The sequence below is a fragment of the Onychostoma macrolepis genome, chromosome 24 (genome assembly GCF_012432095.1).
Source record: "Onychostoma macrolepis isolate SWU-2019 chromosome 24, ASM1243209v1, whole genome shotgun sequence".
NCBI classification, from domain to species: domain Eukaryota; kingdom Metazoa; phylum Chordata; class Actinopteri; order Cypriniformes; family Cyprinidae; genus Onychostoma; species Onychostoma macrolepis.
In genome coordinates, this window is record NC_081178.1 from 15,114,807 (window position 1) to 15,137,253 (window position 22,447).

Sequence of the window (22,447 nt, forward strand, 5' to 3'; positions counted from 1 at the left end):
AGAAATATTTGACTGGGTTTAATCCCAGGCTGTGTCTGGGTCACTCAAGGACATTCACAGAGTTGTCTAGAAGTCAATGACCTCCCGATCTCAATTCGTAAAGCTGAGTCTTTAGCCATTTTCAAAAATCATCTAAAGACACATCTTTTTCGCCAGCACCTGACCAACTAATACTAACACTAACACTAACCTATTATGTCTGTCTGTCTTAAAAAAAAAAAAAAAATAGCTACGTCTACTGTGCTGGACTAACTGAGACTTGTCATGGCACTTGTATACTGCTGCACTCTCGATGGTCTGATTGCTTCTATTGTTCTCATTTGTACGTCGCTTTGGATAAAAGCGTCTGCTAAATGATTAAATGTAAAATGTAAAATGTAAATGTCAATCTTGCTGTGTGTTTAGGGTCATTGTCCTGTTGGAAGGTGAACCTTCTGCCCAGTATGAGGTTCTGAATGCTCTGGACTGGGTTTTCATTAAAGCTATCTCAATAGTTTGGTGCATTAAGCTTTTCTTCTACTCTGATGGGTCCCTCAGTCTCTGCTGCTGAAAAACAGCCCCACAGCATGAGGCTGCTACCAGCACACTTTACTTTTGGGATGGTACTCTGCAGGTGATGAGCTTGGTATTAAGGTTCATCAGACCAGAGAATATTGTTTCTCAGAGTCTGAGGGTCCTTTAGGTGCTTTTTTGTAAATCCCTAGTGTGTTTTCATGCGTCTTAACTGAGAAGAGGATGGAGTTTGGCCACACCACCATATCCTCCAGATTGGTGGAGTGTTGCAGTGATGTTTGTCCTTCTGTAGGTTTCTCCCATCTGCATATATGATCATGGAGCTCAACTAGAGTGACCATCAGGTTCTTGGTCACCACTCTAACCAAAGCCCTTCTCCATCAGTTGCTCAGTTTGGCCAGGAGTCCAGCTCTAGGAAGAGTCCTGGTTGTTTCAAACTTCTTCCATTAAGGGTAACAGAGACTACATTATTCTGTGAACCTTCAATGAAGCAGAATTTTTTTCTGAACTCTTTCACAGATGTGTGGCTTGACGCAAACCTGTTTCTGAGCTCTACAGGCAGTTCTTTGGACTTCAGGGCTTGGTTTTTGCTCTGATATGCATTATCAGCTGTTAGACCTTTTATTAAGATGTGTGTGCCTTTCCAAATCATACCCATTCAATTGAATTTGCCACAGGTTAACGTCACTTGAAGTGTAGTAACATCTACAAGCAATATGAATGCTCCTGAGCTAAATTTCAACTGTCCCAGATAAGGGTATGAATACTTATGCAATGGAATCATTTTAGTTTTTTATTTTTAATAAATTTGCAAAGATGCTAAAAAAACAGTTTTTTGCTTTACAATTACGGTGTATGGAGTGTAGACTGAGAAAAAAGTAATTTAAAGCAGTTTAACATGAGGCAGCAACAAAACATGAAAAAAATTAAGGGGTATGAATACTTTCGCAAGGCACTGTAAATAATAAAATTAAATTGCAATTAATGACAATCTATATTTGGAGAGAAGCTGGATTTTTTTTTTTTTTTTTAAATCTTTATATAATGTAATGTATATTCATAAATCTTAAATTAAATACATAATGTATATAGATACATAAAGAAAGTAAAAATTAACTTTAAAATAAAGAAAATGAAGACAAATTCCACAAAAATAATACCAGGCATCAATTGACAACATCTACCAGCTTGCATGCAATATTGAAAACATTTCCATAAAAAGGATTTTTAGACAATAAAACACTTTGCCTATACTTTCTTATGTAACACAATGTACCATTGAGCCATGAAACGCATGAAAGAACCTTTAAATCTCAGTGCCACTCTCATTTCAATGTCCATTTGTCTGAGTTTGCCCCCTGCGTACTATTTAAAGAAATAAAGGCCCAAAATTCTGTCAGAAACATTCCTCCCAGCCACGTCTGAGACTTTCACAGATTAAACACTCATTCCCCTGACAGCCTTTCAAGGTCAACGGAAAAGAGAGAGAAGGAGAGAATGTGCACAATCTCTATTAAAAAATAAATAAATCCACAAACACACACACACACACACACACTTATTTCAATCCATTTCCCCTGACACTTGTTTATTATCTCACACTACCCAAAAACAGACACAGTTCTCTCCCCAAATGGCATGGGGAAAATCATAGCTTTACCCAATCAATAACCCAGCAGTTCCATAATTAACAAATGAGGTTTGAATGGCCTTTTCTCAGCGGGATCATCCACATCTGTTTAATATCTCTGATTGATTTGCATAATAAAACATCATGCGTTACAGAATGGAAGACGACTCTTCTAATGTAGCTGAACATTTTACGATGGATATTTACCGAGGCTTAAGAGTCCACCTGGATCAGTGCCACCATTTATTATCTTAATATAGAACTTTAATGGTACCTTGAGTCTGGTTTTCAAAAAGAAATTCTGCGCACCTACATTCTGTGTCGGGCCGAGGAGCGAAATGCCACCCAATCACACTTAAAAACATATGACCCAGCATGCTTTTAAGGTTAGGAGGATTAATTTATAGAAGGGATCCTCCTGCTGCAAGCAGCCAGTGCTCATTTGTTGATGTATGAGTATTCCTGTCGGGATTCATATCCATGGGCAAGATTAATTTGTTTACTCCACTGATGTAGTGCATGGAAAAAGAACAATGCTTAATTTGGCACTCAACATAATTGATCTGGGTGAATTCCTGTACGCACGCCTGGTGCTCCTGATACCTGCTATGTGTGTCGAGCCAAAAGGTTACACGCAAAATAGCTCCATTTCATCCACATTGTTGCAAATGGGGAAATCAGAAACAATGAAACACTGCACACATGCCGTCTGTTATCAAATGTGGTTACGGAGATGATTTGAGATTTGCAAGCCTTTGCTGCATGGACTTTTGGGATGCCAGAATGTTGTGATAGACAAGGCTGCTTATTCAAACATGCGGCCTCTGACATGGATAAGGCAATTCAATACTTTTCATTTTTATTTATGTTTTGCTACAGCGTAAGCTATCTATAATCTCATCTTTTTATTGATTTTGGTCGAGGAATTCAATTTTATTTAGGTCAAGCAGAGCCGGCAAGAAGAAACCATTTCAAATAAATCGTTTCGACAGTATGACATACAGCTGCCTCTTGACCTTCTACTAAAGAAGCAAACTTTCTCACACTAACACTTGGCTTTTATGGAAGACTTTTAGCTGAACCCTAGAAAGCAGCCAAGAACAAGAGACAAGGCCCTTCAAACTGAATTTCTGGGCCAAATGGACTTATTGAAGTTAAAAAAAAAGTAACTATAAATGAAAAGTAAATGAATATATACATACGTAAATGGACAAACAAACAAGTAAATAAAATTAAATAAAAGTTGCATGATAATTTTAGGTAAAAAGGTCTAACATGCAATTCATATTTGTAGGTAAAAGGTATATATATATATATATATATGAGTCTTTCTACTTCAAATTCAGAGTGTTACTTGCCATTCATTCATAATTATTTGTGAAACTGACTAGCTAATTCTAAGTGAAAATTGTGTCAAACTAAATCTTACCCTTCTTTCAGTGTAAATGCACTGCTGTAAGGTTAACTACCCTAACCATTTCACTTGAACAGATTGCTTGATATATTAAAAGTGTATTAGGTTGGTAAATAGTTGGTAAAAAAAAGTTTTTTTGTACGCTGAAAAAAAAAAAATGGTGTAGGATTTACTTAATTCTTTTACTCAGAAATTGCTAAATTTAATAAATAAATAATAAAAAGAAATGACAAGTATCAATGAATTAAACATAAGCAGAAAGACTTATATAATATTTTCTTGTAAAAATCTTTAATTTTATTTACAATTTCATTTCTGTTTTATAGCTTTTTTGTTTCTATTTCTATTTATATGGAATTTTAGGAAAACCTCTCAGACCGAGGTCATAATTATTTTACTTGAAACTTATTTATGAACTTTATTATGTCTCCTGAGTAATAAAACTTTCCTCTGGGTTGATCTGTATCAAGGGTTTGACCATGTAGCCAATGCTACAATATATTTTATTGTGTACTTCCCTATCTTTCGGTTTCACAACAATATGAAAAGTCAAACAAACTATTCAGAACAGGAACTTCTAAGGCAATGAATAGAAGATTTCCCACGCTTGGCTCACAAAGCCTGAACACAGCCAGAGTGTTTGCAAATTAAACTAGTTCTAGATCTCATTCTCTCATTCTCAAAGGCATTTTAGATACAAAAATCAGATGTAGTTAGTTTATTTTGTCACATTGCAAGTATTTCTGAAATCATGGCAGTGAAGCTGGTGCAAATTTTTCTTTAAGTTCATCCGAACACCATTTGGTAGAATTAACTAGCTGCTGATTTTCAGCTACAATCTAAATAGGCACCCACTGATTTTTTGACACGGGTAAGTAAATGCAACTTGAGTGTGTAATAGCTTTATATAAATGCTAATTCTGACCATGGCATTTAGTTCTTTTCATGGTATTATCCCCAAATAAACACACTACTCTTACTCAATTTTCACTTTACGCAACCATGGCCAAAGTCATCAAGCCTAACTATGACTGACATAAATGAATTTGCAATCAGCCTCCCTCTTTCTCCATCACTTAGTGCAGCTCAATCGATGGCAGGAGTTACGGGCGGACAGTATCTCTGCGAGCTCTCTGATTGCATACTGAAATTTAAAAGGCTGATTAATGAACAAACCTTCCGTCTCTGGAGTGGATTGTTTAATTATGAATCAGGACACAATGTACTCTCCAAACCGTCAAAATTATACATACACACACACAAGGACTCTTCAGTGGAAACAAAGCCAGGTAAATTTAGCCACTTCATTAAGAACCAGCCGTAAATAGTGTTTACAAAAATTCTGCAGAGTTTGATAAGGATTGATTCATGCCATATATAACGTCTAATAGAGCACTTTAATCCCAGTAGAAATTTTAGAGGATTCTCAGAGGAAAAACACTCCTAAAATTGCTAGCAGGCTGAAACAAGCCAAAAGCGTTGTTATGACTGAATTGCCTACGTCCCAAGTCATCCGCTGGAACACAACTCTCTCATGTACATGCATACGAAAGTTAGCGGAAGCTAGAGATTATGGTTTATAAAGTTTTAAATATGGATATTATTCTTACACAAACACATCGATTTACTTCAGAAGGCCTTTATTAACCTCCAGGAGCTACATGGAGAACTTTTTATGATGGATGGATGCACTTTATAGAACTTTAAAATCTCAAGCAAGGATGCATGATCTTATCGAAACATTATCGGAATCGGCTGATAAAGGCTTAAAATCTAAACATCGGCAGGTATGAAAAAATTATGCTGATATGCCTTGACGAAAAGACGAATAACTTGAAAACAAATCATTTTTAAATTTCTGGCACATCGGCAAAAATCTAATATCGTGCATCCCTAACCTCGACACCCATTCACTGCCATTAAAAAGCTTGGAAGAGTCAGGACATCTTTTAATATAACTCTGATTGTATTGAAAGAAGAAAGTCATATACACCTACGATGGCTTGAGGGTGAGTAAATCGTGGCGTATATTTCATTTTTGGTGAACTAAGCCTTTACTGAGTGAATAATTGAATCATTCATTCATTCAACAAGGGATTGTCTTTCTAGTCATTCATTCAACCGAGTCATTCAAATACACAGATTCATTCAGAAACTAAACAAGTGACTGTCTTAATGAGCAAGGCATTGAATCATTCATTCAACAAATTTGTTCAAAGCCACCAGTTCATTCAGACACAAAACAAGTTTTGAGTGAGTCATTGAATCATTTACTCAACCGATTTGTTGAAAACACTTTTTTTATTCAGGAATGAAATACCAGCACTATTACGTTTACACACAGATTGATTATAAAAAAGAGTGACAACTGCATTTCATAACCAAAGGTTAACAGTAACGTATAAAAATTCATAAAGCCCAAATAGAGCCCTATTTGCTCATGTACACTGAGAATTTCTTATAAAACTTAATTTTTGTTTAATTGCAACTGAAAAAAATTGGTTTTGAATGCAACTTTTTTAAAGTGTAGCTGTTCTGTGCACAAAAGGGTTTAAGAATCACACCTGTTATGCACATATGTCAAGTGCAAATGTAACCATCAAAATATAAAAAAGGGAATTCAAATATTTGGCCTGAAACAACTGAATGTTACCATGAAGCATGCAGGAATGTCTGCGTTTATGATATTGGCTTATCAAAAGACAATGCAGCTCAGTCAGAGGGATGGCTGACCTTTTCATGTGCCAGTAAGATGATGTGAGCCACCTTGGAGGCTCCTCTGTCTGATGTTTCACCTCTCTAATAAAATCTGTGTCTGCTGTGATCCACAAACCACCAGCTGCTAGCGGAGAAGGTTATCTGATTACTTATAAGTCACTGCAATCATACTCACTCTACACCGAGGGAGGGCAGAAACAGAGAGAATCAACACTACCGTAACTTGCTTTTTTATATCATAGATGGTTCTGAACTGTAAGCTCAAACAGATCTGAACACTAAATACACAGAACATTACTGCATCACTTGAAAACTAATTATAATAATCAGTTTCCAATGCAAATATTTGTAGAAAATTCCTTTCAGAGAAGTCTAGATGAAGAAAAACAATATTAAGTGACAGTAAGTCTACAAAAAGTGAAATGGGGCCCTAAGATAATTTATTTGTAGTACATCTAATTGAATGCAATATTTTTGGAGGGCTTTTTGATTATTCCACACTATTGTTCATGTCTTATATGCTCAACTAGTCTGAATTTATTTGATTAAAAACACAATTTTTTTTTTTTTTTAAATTTGTATTACGATTTAAAATGACCATTTTCTATTTGAATACATTTTAAAATGTAATTTATTTGTGTAATTAAAAGCTGAATTTTCAGCAGCCTTTACTCCAGTCCTCAGAGTCATTCTAATATGCTGATTTGCTCCTCAAGAAACATTTCTAATTATTAATTAGTAATTGTAATTGTGCTGCTTTTTATTTTTATGGAAAGGTTTTTTTTTTTTTTTCAGGATCCTTTGTTCAAAAAGAAAATTCAAGTTTATTCCATTTATTTGGAATAGAAATCTTTTGTAAAATTATGAATGTCTTTGCTCTCACTGTTGATCAATTTATTGTCCTTGCCGAATAAAAGTATTTCTTTCTTTAAAACAAAAAACTGACCCCAAATTTTACCAGCAGTGTATATTGTATATACTATTTTATTCATTTTAATGAGTTTCATGATGCATAAATGACCTTCTGTAACACCCACATACAGACAATAAACACTGTCACTTTATTAATAACTACAAAGCTCACAAACCGATCTGCATAAACAACATATGTTAGGCTAATACGCTAAGAATTGTAACTCAAACATCGTATAGAAAATTAATTTGGTGCAAATACAGTCACCTAAAATATAGGTCATCTGCAAAGGCACAGGAATCAGAAACACACATTAAAGCTATAAGAAAATCACTAAACACACACACACAAAGCAATTTCTGCTGATTTTGAGAAACCATGAAGAATGAAGCTGCAAGACTGATGAGCAGTGATGTTGTTTGGGAATATCCTGACACTGTGAGTACCAGTTTCCAAACAAGAAAATGGGCTCCTCTCAACATGATTGCCAAGCTGTTTTGGGACAGAGCCGTAGAGGATGCTATGATTTGATTTATTATCTGGACGGGCGGTTGCTAAGGCCATCATTACTGCAATCACATCCAAACTTCTGTTTGCATTCTGATAAAGCTTTTGTCTGAGTTTTACAACATATGAGATATCAGGGCTTTACATTAACGCTTTTCTGGGACAAGCCTTATTATGACAATATACTGTATATATATTGTCATAATAAGGCCAAATGTTTCCAGTGTGTCATGACGTGAGATATACTGTATGCGGATCTGATCCCATTCGATATGAGTTTGCGGTTCACTTCACTTTACATCTTTCAAAATGTTTTATGTTCCAGTGTGATTTTAGAATTGTTAATATACTTTTATATTTATTCATTTAATTTGAGGTTTAGTAATTTTTTGCTTTTTTTGTTTTTTATAGTTGTATTTAGTGCAAATAAATTTTTTTGTAAATGATGTACAATTTTTAGTAAATGATGACAGAATTTAGACTTTTGGGTGAACTATCCCATTAAATCTGGTAAACCATCAGTTTTACTTTGCCTGTAAGACAAGTATGTGGAAAAGTTTGATGTCAGGCCCTGGTTTAGATTCCACTCCCACTGCAGGCTGATGTGTCTCAGGTGTAGGCATCATTTAATTTATTAATTTGCTTTGAGACAACAACTGCTCCAAGGAAAGTGAAACTTCTACCCAGTTAATCATAGATTACACTATCTGGGGCATTCTGAAAGTGAAACACACCGTTGCCCCAGTAGCAAGTAATCACAGTGTAGCGCCGGCTCATTTCCCATGCACGGACGCTCTTTAATAAAATATCCATGGGCTCCCACCCAAGTCCAGAAATGTAATATGGAGTTAATGACATACGCCAAAGTGACACACACCACTGGTGTGCGATCGACTTGTGAAATGAGGAGGCAAAGTCCCCTCTATGGGCCTTTTTAGTCCAATGTAAATTCCAGGTTAAAGACTTGGAAAATGGAAAACCATTCACCTTACACTATTAACAAGCAAATATAATATACTAAAAGTCCAACCAAAGTTTTTAAAGAAAAGGTTTTGGTTGTAGTTTTTTTTTTTTTTTCTCAACATAACTGTTGTTTGGCTATTATTATTTTATTGCAAGGACAAAAACTACTAAAACAGCAAAAATATTTTAGGTTTAGTAATTTTGTTGTGTGCTTTTGTCATTTTTATTGTTTTTTTATTTATTTAAAAAAAATTTAATATTTAAATTCATCTTTAATTATTCATTTTTTTATTTCCGTTTCAGCTTTAGAAATTTTAGTACCTTGACTTAAACTTATTTTATTTCAGTTAGTGGTGTATATTGAGTATTTTTAGTCCAATGTCCAAGTATTTTCCAAGTTAAATTCCAAGTTAAAGACAAGCAAATGTAATCTACTAAAAGTCCAAATTAACCAGCCACGTTTTTAGTCAAAAGTTTTTTGTTGCATCAATTTTTTCAGCTTAATTTCTTACTAAAACATAAATATTGTTCAGAAAGAAAGAAAGAAATATTTTTATTATAGTTTTTAATTATTATAATTATAACTTTCTATTACCTTTTCTGAATTGTATTTTTGAGCAGCATTGCCTTCCCTACCTCCTATAGGAAAAAACACTGCTGACACACACACACACACACACACACTTTCACATATCAAAGAGACGCACATACACACAACCCAACAAGGTCAAGCTGTGTCAGCATAGGGCTAATCCGAAGCCTAGCCTTTCAAAGATCTGCATGGATGATAACACTGCCAGCAAGAACCAGTGTCCAGCATAGCGCAGGAGGGGCAGAGAGAGACATTCTTGGCTTATAGCATTAGCATAACACTCTATTTACTTATTCCTCTTGCACAAATTCGGTCCAGCAGAGCACCCATGCCGCTTCCCCTGTTACTGCAGCCAACAGATCTGAGAGCTGCGGGAGGAAATGGAATTCAGGTGACATTCAGCAGGTGCTGATGACTCACAAACATTTGGGTTATCAGAGCCTCCACATCCCCGTTCGGTATCAGGAATAGAAAGTTCGGTAATACAGTTAATATATTCTCTCTATAGGGCTAATTATATTGTAGAATGACGCTGTTGTTATCAACGTCAAGGTATCTTCTTTAACGTCAGTCGCTTAATTTAAAGTCTGAATAATTAACACCTTATTTCGTGCGTTCTAATACTTAAGGCAACGTTTTATTCAGGTGCAAGGAGAAAGAGAAGGAAGAGAGTAAACTCCACATGGAGCATGTAGGTCACTCTAACCTTTCGTGAAGAACATTAGTTAAAATGTCAGGTTTGAAGCAGATCTAACCGCCTGCCTGAGCTCTGCACATACTACTAGTACATTACCAAAATAGCTGCAAAATAATGTTGAAACAATATGTAGGTCAAGTTTCCTCATCTTAAAGTGAAGCAGTGGCAGCGGGGATTATTCGGTTACTAAAAACCTCCATATGCAAATGTTAAAATCTACAGTAATTAAATATTAAGGTTAGAAGTTTCTCAGCTCATTCTTCAAGATTAGGTATCAGACCTTTTGGTTTTATTCACAAAATACTAATATGTTTAATTATAGCAAACAATTTTTAGTCCCTTGCTCCCCAGGGCTGAATTTATTTTAATCAAATAATACTGAGAAATATTATTACATTTTAAATGAACTCTTGTGCTGTTTAATATTTTTTTGTGGAAATCATTGATACATTTTTCGGAATTTTTTTGATGAATAGAAAGTTCTAAAGAACAGCATTTATTTTAAATAGAAATCTTTTGTAACATTATAAATGTCATTTTTTGATCAATTTAATGCATCTTTGCTGAATAAAAGTGGATAAAAAAAAAGAAAATCTGACCCCAAACTTTTGAATTGCAGCGTATATCCAACAGTAAATAACAGCATAAGTCCCACAATGATTCTTTAAATATACATATGTTATTAATGTCTTTCAAAAGCCATTTGAGCTACTTTCTTCCAAAAAGAAGAAATTTTGAATATCATATGTTTTCCACGCAATTACATTGGGAACTGTAGCTTTCAAGCCTCAAAAAACAATGCAAACTTCATAAAATTTTCATAAAATTCAAGTTATTATTCACTGATAATCTTCCACTTCATCCAGCCTGGATTTTGTAAAAGAATCATTCAGACAGAATCATATTTGGGAACTGTGATCAACAATCAAAGATCTGACTCAGTGACTTGTTCATGAAATGGCCAGTGCTGTTACTCTCATCAATGTGTCAAGCAGAGTTAGATTCAATGCCACAAACCTCTTAAACGTTCCAGTCACTAGCTCTTTCTCAGAAGCATTCATTGTAGCAATCTGGGAACTTTGAACACCACTCTGCTTTCACTTCCTTTGTGCTTCTGAAACTGAATAGAAGTCAGCCAATCAGACTGCAACTGCCGACTACAGGCAGTTCTAGTTATTTTTGTGCGCAAGATGCATCTGACGCTCTGTGAACAGTCTGTGGGTGTGCCGTCTGAGACTATAAGCCGGATAACTACCATACTCTCATCCCATCTCTCTAATGGGGGATTTCATTTTTTTAAATCATGTACGGTTGCTTGCCTATGGAATTTTTTTCTTTTATCCACTGCTTCCATTATGGGGCTCTCATACAGTAGAAAAGCTGTGCAATCCACAAAGCTGCCTAGGGACAAATACAACCCAGGAAACACTATGTTTTGCATAGAACTGTCAAGCTGGATGATCTTTATGCCGCAATAAAATATAAACAAGCGAATAATCAAGCAAACAAACATGCCACCTCAATTCAAGAGTTTTTTAGAGATGCACATGCCATGCACGAATAACCAGAGGACAGGACACACACAGGATTTCGCCAGTTCCAGTGAACACTATTGGTTGAATTGTCAATTATCAAGTGGAAGCTACAGCAAACCACCCAGAAACCATCTAGAAAAGGTCATCTGTCAAAGCCCTCCAACCGAACCAGAAGGAGGTTTGTGAGAGATGCCACAGAGAGGCCAACAATCACTTTGAAGGAGCTAAAGAGTTCAGTAGCCGAGGAGGAAGTGAAGGTGCAGCCGTCAACCATATCAAGCACTCTGCATAGCACTGGGAGGGCGGAAACAAATGAAGCCATTTCTCCAAAAGAAATTAAACGCATGGAAGCATGTCTAAACTTTGACAGAATGCATAATAATGACTCACATGCAACATCTGAAAAGATTTAGTTAGAAAAATATTAATGTTGGAGTTGGACCACAATGGTCAAATTATGGTTCTCTTACATTTATATATTTTTGTTTTGATATTATATGTGGCTAAAAATTAATTTGTATGTTGTTGACAGTGTGCTGTCAATTCATTTGTATGAAAAAATACATAATATACACAAAACAAACAAACGTTTTGCAAGACAACACAGTTTCTCAAAGATTTTTGCAGTTTTTTGTGAGAAAGCAAATGTTTTGCGAGACATTAAAGCTCTACAAATGATACAAAAACTATTGTCTATAAAAACTTTTCTACTTAACTAAATTTGCATTAATTCAAACAATAACGCTGTAAGTTTAGTTACTTGAAAAACAGCAATTTTACCCCCTCATTGAGAAATAGAATGTAGCGATTTAGGATACATCCACACGAAACCAGAGCTTTCCCTATCTGATCTTTATAATGGCAGTGAATGGGTGTGGAGCAGGGGTGTCAAACCCAGTTCCTGGAGGGCCGCAGCCCTGTAGAGTTTAGTTCCAACCCTGCTCCAACACACAAACCATGTAGTTTTCAAATAAGCCTGAAGGATCTGATTAGCTGGATCAGGTGTGTTTAATTAGGGTTGCACCTAAACTCTGCAGGGCTCCGGCCCTCCAGGAACTGAGATTTTAAAGCCCAAAAAAAGTGCATCCATCCATCATAAACAGTACTCCACACAGCTCTAGGGGGCCTTCTAAAGTGAAATTATGTGTTTGTGTAAGAGAAATATTCATATTTAAAACTTTATAAACCATAATTCCTAGCTTCCGTTAGCTGTCGTACGCGCGTTCACGAGAGTGGCGTTCCATCGGATGATACAGGACGTAAGGTGTAGAAGTACAAATGCAGAAGCACAGAGGAGAGAGCAAAACAAAACACCGGTCACGAATTAGAAGTACAAAATAAGGATTTATAAAGGAAAATGTCAGAGGATGTCGATATAATCCAAGAGGAGACTGGTTTTCATGTGCTGTAAACAAAACTTGGTTCTCACGAGACTAGTATATTCTCACCAGAGCTCACGATATGCCTACATCCAATGTACTGGAACGCCACTCTTTCATGAATATGCGTACAACAGTTAGCGGAAGCTAGAGATTACTGTTTATAAAGTTTTAAATACGAATATATTTTTCTTACACAAACATCACTTCATAAGGCCTTTATTAGCCCCACTTTTTATGATGGATGGATGCACTTTTTTGGGCTTCAAAATCTCATCCCCCATTCACTGCCATTATAAAGCTTGGAAGAGCTACGACTGTATTCGTCTGAAAGAAGAAAGTCATATAGACCTAGGATGGCTTGAGGCTTTTAATTTTTGGGTGAACTATCCCTTTAAGACCAAGTATTCAGTCAACTAGTCATTAAGACAAACTACTAGTCTGTTATATTGTTTTGCACATCCCAAATCTGGAACTGAATTGATTTTGTCAAGAATATTTTCCTACATAAAAATTCTATACACAAGTCATTTTTTAGCTAGTGTTTTGATTATAATCCAATAGAATGAGGGTTTGTAAAACAGCAAAATAAGACAATTGGTTTACGGTCCTTGTATTTTCAAAGGCTCTGTAAGTTATTCATGAGCAAAGCTCTATCTTATTTAGACACATGGTTGAGAAACTCAAGGATGCTTTGATTTTCTGTCACTTTAACTTGTTTACCTTCACGCCACCGTGACAACCATCTCCCACATGACAACACGTTCAGTGGAGAATAATGAAGTGGAGTTTGGGGACACTGTTGGTTTGCTATTTTTGGACTAATCACCAAGGCTAAGCACGTGCACCCAAGCACCTGCATTGGTAAACAACCAGGATTAATGCAGGGATATTGTTTAAAGACTGCTCCAAGAAATCACAGAGGTCCTTTCAGAAACTCAGGTGCATATATATATTAATTCATCTAAGAGTATGAAACCTATGTGACACAGATTAACGGAGACCTGAAGCACTTAAATGCACCACCGCACAGAGAAAATAGCTATTCTGTGTCATTACATGCTTATTTTTATACTCGCTTTTCTCTGAAAGAATTAAGTTGATCTATGATTCAGGATAACCCATGCATAACAGTGCGGATTCAAAAGGAAATCAAAGCAAAGACTCCACAGAAACATTCTGCAAACTAAACAGTGGATGACTAAAAGAGATCATTCACTGCAATCATTCAGTTGTCATGAATAGAGGACTGCGGTCAGAAATTTGAAGTAAAAAGGTCACGCAGACCTGAAAGGAAGCTTTTATCAAGAAGAACCGCAGTAGACTACAAATTCACAATCTTATATGAATCTCCATTACTGGGAATATATTTCATCATATTCATGACATATAATTTTGTTCCAGGCAATGTTCCTATAAATTACATGTTGTCTTTACTGTCCAGGCCATTTGTCTTCCCTGCATCTCCTACCATTGCCAATAAATTTCTCTGGAAAAAATGTTTTTGCCAAAATGAAAATTGTGCCTAATAAAAGGCAGAATCCATTCTACTGTGCAATAAAACGCTTTATATTCATCAAAATCTGGATCGTTTTTGGCTCGGCAGCCATCTCTTTGCTCATTATAGTCTATTGCACTTATATACGCTATTTCTCAACATAATGCCTACGGTCGCTCATATATGTGCAAGGGACTGTTCATCATTCTGGCAGATATGACAAAGCAGAATGGGCAACCATTAAGTAAACACTGGATTTGATGGTACGGAGCGGGCAGCAAATCTCCAAAATAAGCCTTTGTGGGATCTGAAAAAAATAATCACAAACTCCATTTCTGCTTGTAAATAACTCATTTTAAAAGGCCGGACAACACTTCACAGATGATTTGGACTTCTGCTAAGCCTTAGCTTTAGAGAAATTTCAAACTGAAGACTGACAGCATTATGGATTCGTGGAAAGCTGTTTGCATAACTTACTGCAGGGATCAGGTGCTTAGTGAGTGGCTCTCCAATTAAAACAGAGCATGAAAACTCCCACGTACACACTCAGTCAGCTAAACTACACTTTGCTGAACTGAGTTTTGCACTTGGAGCAAGATACAAACAGTATCAGCCTTCTGCAGTTAATGATGAAGGTTTTTTTATTTTGTTAGGTACAAAATCGAATAAAGACAACATGACAATGATGACAATTAAACTAAAAATTAAAAAATATGGTTAACAATAATATGACAAAAAAAGAGCACTGCATGATATTAACAATGCACGTTTTTAAAAGAAAAAAAGGGAAAAAATGTAAAAAGAGCTAGCTCAAGTTGTACTTAGTTTGTCAAAATAAAAATATGAAATACAATTAGAAAATGTTAAAAGTAACCCACAACAATTAAAAAACGTATACTGTATATATATTGTTCCCATTTGTTTTAATTGATAGGTAATAGCAAGTGAGATTTTAAAGATATTTTGACCACTGAACTGAAATGTCACCTTAATAAATTTAGCATAAAAACAATTTTCACTTAGAAATTGCCAGTAAATTTCACAGATAATTATTTTTAAAAATTGTAGTAGTAAGTAGTAAATGTAGTGAAACTGAAATAGTAGTTTCTTGTAAAACATACACCAATTATCTTTGTTGTATTAAAAAAAAAAATTTTTTTACAGTGTAAATTTTACACTGTTTAATTGAATTGGTGAGTGAACAATTCAATGAATCACTCACTTGTTCCATTCCTGAATGAATCAGCATTTTTGAATACATGAATGATTCAGTGACTCTCATAAAGACAGTCACTTGCTGCCAACTGCAAGCATAACAATGTAACCTGTAGAAAAAGCCTCAGAAAGAACTGAAAATTAAACAAAGCTTTGCAAATCATTTAGGCTTTTCCCTCAACTGTATCGTAAAATTGCTTTTCAACATCTGCAACTGATTCTTTCTTTCTTTCTTTCATTTTGAACCAGATACTCATGCAGTCATATGCTTCTCAGGTGAACAAAGCTTTGGACATCAGAAATCACATTAGTTTTTTTGACAAAAACAAAATCAATCTCCAATACAATGTTGCCATTTTTTGACAAGCTTTGGAGATTTAGCATCAAACTTAACAAATTAAAGAATGAAAAATCATATTTATTATAAAAATAATGAATATGACATGACAACATAAAATCATTTTAGTCACAATGAGTAAAAAAACTGCAAGAAAAAAAAACAAACAAAAAAAAACACTGGCCTTCTGCATTTTATCTTGCAAAACAGAGACATATTTAAATAAACTTTGAAACAGTCCAGAGGCACATAGTGTCCTTATAATGGGGGTCATAACTGCGCATAACTGTACACGGTCTATGAAATTATTCGAAAAAGAATAAAGTCTAGCTATACTATGGATTGTGGTTTATCTGTGGGTACAAAGTAGCATGAAAAACATATTTTCGCTTCTGGCAGAGAAAAGCAGATAGCATGTCCACATAGCAAATTCTCAGAGGCCTGAAGCATCAAGAACTTTCTCAGCTTGAGAGAGAGGGAGAAAAAAGGAAACTGAGATGTTCTGTGGGAAAGAAAGTGATAGAAGAGTGAAATCAAATTGCCCTGCGGAAAACAAAACCCCAAAAGTGTGTTCAATGGGCCATGCTAGGCTGACTGGGGCTGAGCTGGCCAGACTGGGTGCTGTTGCTTTAGCCCAAAGCACATGCTGTACTGTGCTCAGAGACACTAGACAGCGAAATGACTAGATATGAGCAAGACCCAGGAGACACAGATATGATTAATGTGTGCCAAATGATTAGAAGAAACAGCGGCTGAGTAAATGGACCTATGGTACATTCATTCAGAGGTGAAAATTTTCCATACAGTCTCTGAAGACTGGAACCAGACAACTTTGTTTCACAGGGTATGTCATTAAGTAAGACTTGGTTATTTCATCATCTCTTCTCTGAAGCGTTTTCTGAGAATATATGATATAGCACTCAGATTAGGACAAACATGATAGGACAGGTAAATTGTGAAAAGTGAAAGCTTGCGGAGTGGGGAACAATAATAAAAAGAGAGACACAAAGTTCTTAGCTTAACTTATCTTAGCTTTTTAGCTTAAAGTGTTCAATTCTAAATTCAAAAGAGAAGGTCACTCCCCCACACACATTTAAAGACTTCAAAAAGGATACAATAAAAAGTATTATTAGCATTAGTATTAAGCAATATAAAGTCTGAGAAAACTCCTGATTCCAAAATCTACTTTAAACCTGGAAATGAACAATATTTTAGGGTTTGGGATTTTTTTTTAAAACAATTAAGAAGATTCTTATTTAAGATTCTGCATTAATCAAATAAGTAAATTTGTGACACTGATGTAGATTTAATTTATCATTTAAAAAAATTAGAACAACCCCCTTTTAAACAGAGAAATTTCCCTGCACTGAAAAAGAATAGTGTAAGATTTACTTTGAAGCAATTTTTACTTAAACAATAAAGAAGTAGTTAATATTCTGCAGATTTATAATACAATTGTAAACAAAAACCAATCAGCACAGCTTAGGGAATTTTTTCAAATTGAAAATAAATTTCATTTAAACCTAAAGTAAATTACAAAATGTAATTTAAGGGGCAAGAAAAGAGATTTCTAAAATTCTAATATTACAATAGATTTCAGGTGTAGGCAAAACTATATTTTAAAATATATGTTGGAAAATATACTGAGATATACAAAATTACTATCTATCTATCTCTCTCCTCTCTATATATATATATATATATATATATATATATATATATAGTAACTAAAATGTATCAAAAATATATTTATGCAAACCATTTTTATTTCCAAATCAGATATATCTGAAAATACTTTATGGCTGGCGTATCAAACAATTTATGGTTTGTTTTGATAACAAGTCAATGAGTTTTTCATTGAATACTGATATAAATTTCAACATGTTCCTCATATAAAGCCACTAACTTCACTACTTTTATAATACTTTTATGATGGGGCTTTTTTGTCATTTCGGAGCTTGACATCCTTAGTCCTTATTCACTTTCACAATACTGAAAAAACGGCCAGGATATTCTTCAAAAATTAATTCTACAAAACGTAGTTTTACAAAAGAAAGAAAAGGCTTAAAATGACATGAGGGCGAGTAAATATTGACAATCTTTGTGTGAAAAGTTGACAAGCTTCAGTCTAGCAGTCTGCACTCAGCTTCAGAAGTTGTGGAAGGCTAAAATCAAAGACGAGGAGCTCTTTTAAGATTCAACATGTGCAATTTGACTTTTCAGTCTGATGACCGGCTAAATGGCAGCACTCAAACGACCTTGAACGAAAGACTTTTGTCTGTCATCAGCAGGAGACTGAGTGTAGAGCTTTCTCTCACTTTTGCCCTCTCGCTCTGTCAAGATTATTTAACTTCTTGTATGAAAACTGTATAAAATACACACAAATAACTTTCGGGATACAAAAGGCTTCCAAAGCCTGATCAAATGAGCGAACGGAAACATAACAGCTGAGACTCACTTAACACTGAAGAATCTACACAATCAGTTGGGTCACACACATCCGTGACAGCTAATAGCAATGTTTGCTCCTGATCAAAACAAAAGTGTGTTTTGTAATTAAAAACAGCAGGGATCGATGATGTGAAATGTTGGAGTGAAGACTGAGAGGAGGTTTATCTGCGAGAGAAATGGCACAATAGTGCAGCATTATTCACTCTGAATAACATTTGCTGCTTCTGCTGCTGTGGGGGGCAATTCATCAGCCCTAATAAGAGCCTCCAATTTGTCTTCCGCTCTTTGTTTGAATCAATTTGATGAAAGCTGGATAAACACTATTAGCATGAACATGAAAACAGAGAATCTGTATGAATATAACACGGTAACATGAAACGTAGCTGTGTGCACACAAGAGACACTATAGAATTAATTATCCAAAACTACTGTCAGATAATCATCATTCACACATCAATGCTCACAAAAGAGTCGGTGTGCACATTAGGTTTAGCACATAGCTTATACAATATATTTTCAAAATGTAGGTTTGAATGTACAAAGTATAGTATCTATTTTTTTTGTTTGTTTTTTTGTTTTTTTTTATTTGTCTGTGACGCACCACATTTTTTCTAAGCATGTTTTATATGAAAAACACAGTTTTCTAAATTGAATTTGGACAGGGTCCAAAAGTCTGAGAAAACCTGTGATTCCAAAATCTAATTTAAACCTGGAAATAAACACTATTTTAGGGTTTTGAACATTTTAAAACATTTTAAACACTTAAGAAGATTCTTATTTAAGATTCTGCATATTCTCTAGGTCACTAATCAAATATACATTTATGACACTGATGTGACATTTACAGCAGTTTTTTTTTTTTTTTTTTTTTTTATAATTAAAAAAAAAAATTGTGACAAAGATGTGATATTTACAACAGTTTTTAATTTTTAGAAAATGAATTATTCTTAATTTCAATTATTTAATAAAAAAAAAACATTTAGGATTTACTCAGAAACATTTTTACTCAGAAATTGCTAGTACATTTATCTGTAAATAAACTAAATTTAGGATTTTGATCATTTTAAACAATTTTTTTTTTTTTTTAAATGTGTTGTAAAATGCATTCTGCATTATTTCTAGGTCACTAATCAAACAAGTAAATTCATAACTGTGACATTTACAGCAGTTTTTAATTTTGTTTAAATAAATCATTTTTAATAATCAATATAATTCAATTTTTATAAAACAAAAACATGTAGGGTTTACTCTGAAACATTTTTTTTACTCGGAAATTGCTAGTAAATTTACCTGAAAATAAACACAATTTTTGAATTTTGAACATTTTAAACAATTAAAAAAATTGATATTTTGCATTATTTTTAGGTTACTAATAAAATAAGCAAATGTGTGACACTGATGTGACATTTACAGCGGTTTTTAATTTTGTTTTAAATAAATTATTTAAATATAGCTTAAAATAATTCCCTTTTCAGCTGAAAAAAATATCACTGAAAAACTATTTTTACTCATAAATTGCTAGTACATTTCAAAAACAATTACAAAGAAATTGCTAATAACACACTGAATTAAACTATAATTCTGAAGTACAAAGACTGAAATAGTATTTTCTTATTTTCCCACAACTAGGTTATAGTGTATATCAAATGGCAATTTGGCAGCTGTTTGACATGACATATCTTAACATGGAGTGAGACAATGTATACCTATCATATGGGCTTTAATGTTAGACACTTTTCATTGTCCAAAACCTCGTGTTAGGATGATCTCTGTCAAACATTAATCTCTTTCATCACTACACTGCCTGTACACAGAGACAGATGACAAAACACAGTTCTCATATATGGGTCAAGTACTGACTTGCAACAACAGCTTAAATAAGATTACAGTTCCACTGGAAGTGTTGAGAGGAAAGGCCGTTTTAAGTCGACCGCTCCAGGGTAAGCCTGGTTGATTCTCTATGGATTCACAATGCATTATGAGGCTGTTTGTAAGTGTCCTAAACAGTGACTGTCTGGGACAACAAAGACGACATAAACAGATGACATGTGAAATTATCCAAGGTTAAAGGGATTTTGGACAGATTTTACATAGAAAAGGCCCTGACTATATATAAAGTAATACTATCCACGCTCTACTGGTCAGACAGAAATTAAACTGACTGAGATCATCCATCATACAAATAGTTGCAAAAGGCACTGTCCCTAAATATGGTACAGTTTGATCACTTGTAAACCATTATAACCACAAATCATATGTTTTTGTTGCGAGAACAGTTAGGTATATTTATTGAACTATTATATATCATAAAATTACATGAAAAGTAACTAGCTTTAAACATGTTAAACATGGATTTTTTGTTTTGAAATAAATGAATGCTTTTATTCAGCAATTATGCATTAAATTGGTCAAAAGGGACAGTAAATAAATGTATAATGGTATAAGATTTCTATTTTAACTGAATGCTGTTCTTTAGAACTTTCTATACATCAAAGAATCTTGAAAAAAAAAATGTGTCAGAGTTTCCATAAATATATAAAGCAGCAGAGTGGTTTTCAACATTGATAAAAAAAAAAAGTGTTTCTTGAGCACCAAATCAGCTTATTAAAATGATTTTTGAAGGATCATGTGACACTGAAGAAATTCAGGTTTGCATCACAAGAAGAAGTTACATTTTAATAAATATAATAAAAATAAAAAATATATAAAAACAGATTTTAAATTTTATTATTTATTATTTCACAATATAATGTTTTTTGTTTTGTTTTGTTTTGTTTTGTTTTGTTTTGTTTTGTTTTGTTTTGTTTTGTTTTGTTTTCTTGTTTTGTTTTGTTTGGTTTGTTTGGTTGTTTTGTTTTATGCTTTGCTTTGCTTTTTTGTGATCAAATAAATGCAGCCTTGGTGAGACTTCTTTCAAAAACATTAAAACATCATACCAACCCTACATTTTTGAATTGTAGTGTATATATTAATTCATTAAAAATAAAAAAATATTGTTTTTTAATTGTCACAGTCAAGAAGTAAAATCATCTCTATTTCAAGCATTCAACCTTGTTACCCATGTCATTACATGAAAAAAAAAAGATCAAATAAATATTTGATCCCAAACTATAGCTCGCCCCTACAAAGTTAAATCTTAATTTAGATGAATTTAATAAATAGACATTTACACAGCTCATTTAATACTGACCTTCTTTGGTTGTACGATCAACATTTTATGGAGGTTAAGCATCTGCTTTCACTGTACATTTAAAAAAAAAAAAAAACATATTTCCTACTCTTTTTGCGGAAACTCTTTTTTAATGACTTAATTTGTATTAGTAATTTTTCTCCATTTAGTTTTTCATTTGCATTACATGTCTAGGTCTCAGAAGATTGAGAAAGAGAGGAAAGGGAAAACGAGAGGAACAGAGAGAGACATCAGAGGGAAACCCTAAGCTGATCCTGCTGTTCAAAACATGATACTTGCACAAAAAACAGACTGTGCCAGCACTGATGAGACAAGTAGTCCTTCCCTCTAAAGCAGTCTTCAAAGCAGCAGCTGCCTGTTTCATCAGCTTAGTTTATCAGATGAACAGATTACACTCAAAATGTTACAAATGGCTGATAAAGACCAGTAATAGAGGCTTTTTAAACGGCAGTAAAAAGTTTAAACATCAAATTTCATCTGTTTTCGCTTGGATGGTTAGCACTAATATTTATATAATATCTAAAGGTTCTGTTATATTTATACACAGATATGTGTCGAATGGGAAAATGCCAAAGGTGCAGAAGTCCGTGGGTTCAAAGGGCATTACGTCTATGTGAGAAGGTCAGTTAATGTCAGGTGCATTGAACTGTAAATTCACATTACAGGGTTTTACACGGATTTCAAAGCAACTTAACTAACATGCTTTTACACGTTTTTCTTTTTTTCACATTCATTCTGTTCAATTAACGGCAAATGCGACCATGAAGATACCACACATAATGGAAAAATAATGAGAATGGTTTTATTTCCTCACAGTACTGTTAGATAGTAATTCTATGCTCAGCATTCAAGAACAAATGCAGTAGATGTGGCATCACTGTGCAGTTTTTTTATC

At 34.2% G+C, this 22,447-nt stretch overlaps 1 protein-coding gene across 2 annotated transcripts in view; it reads right to left on the reverse strand.

Annotated features, from left to right (window-relative positions):
- dok6 (docking protein 6) overlaps nt 1–22,447 on the reverse strand; it is a 74,473-nt gene that overhangs the window by 50,108 nt on the left and 1,918 nt on the right. The gene's annotated exons all lie outside the window — the stretch shown is intronic.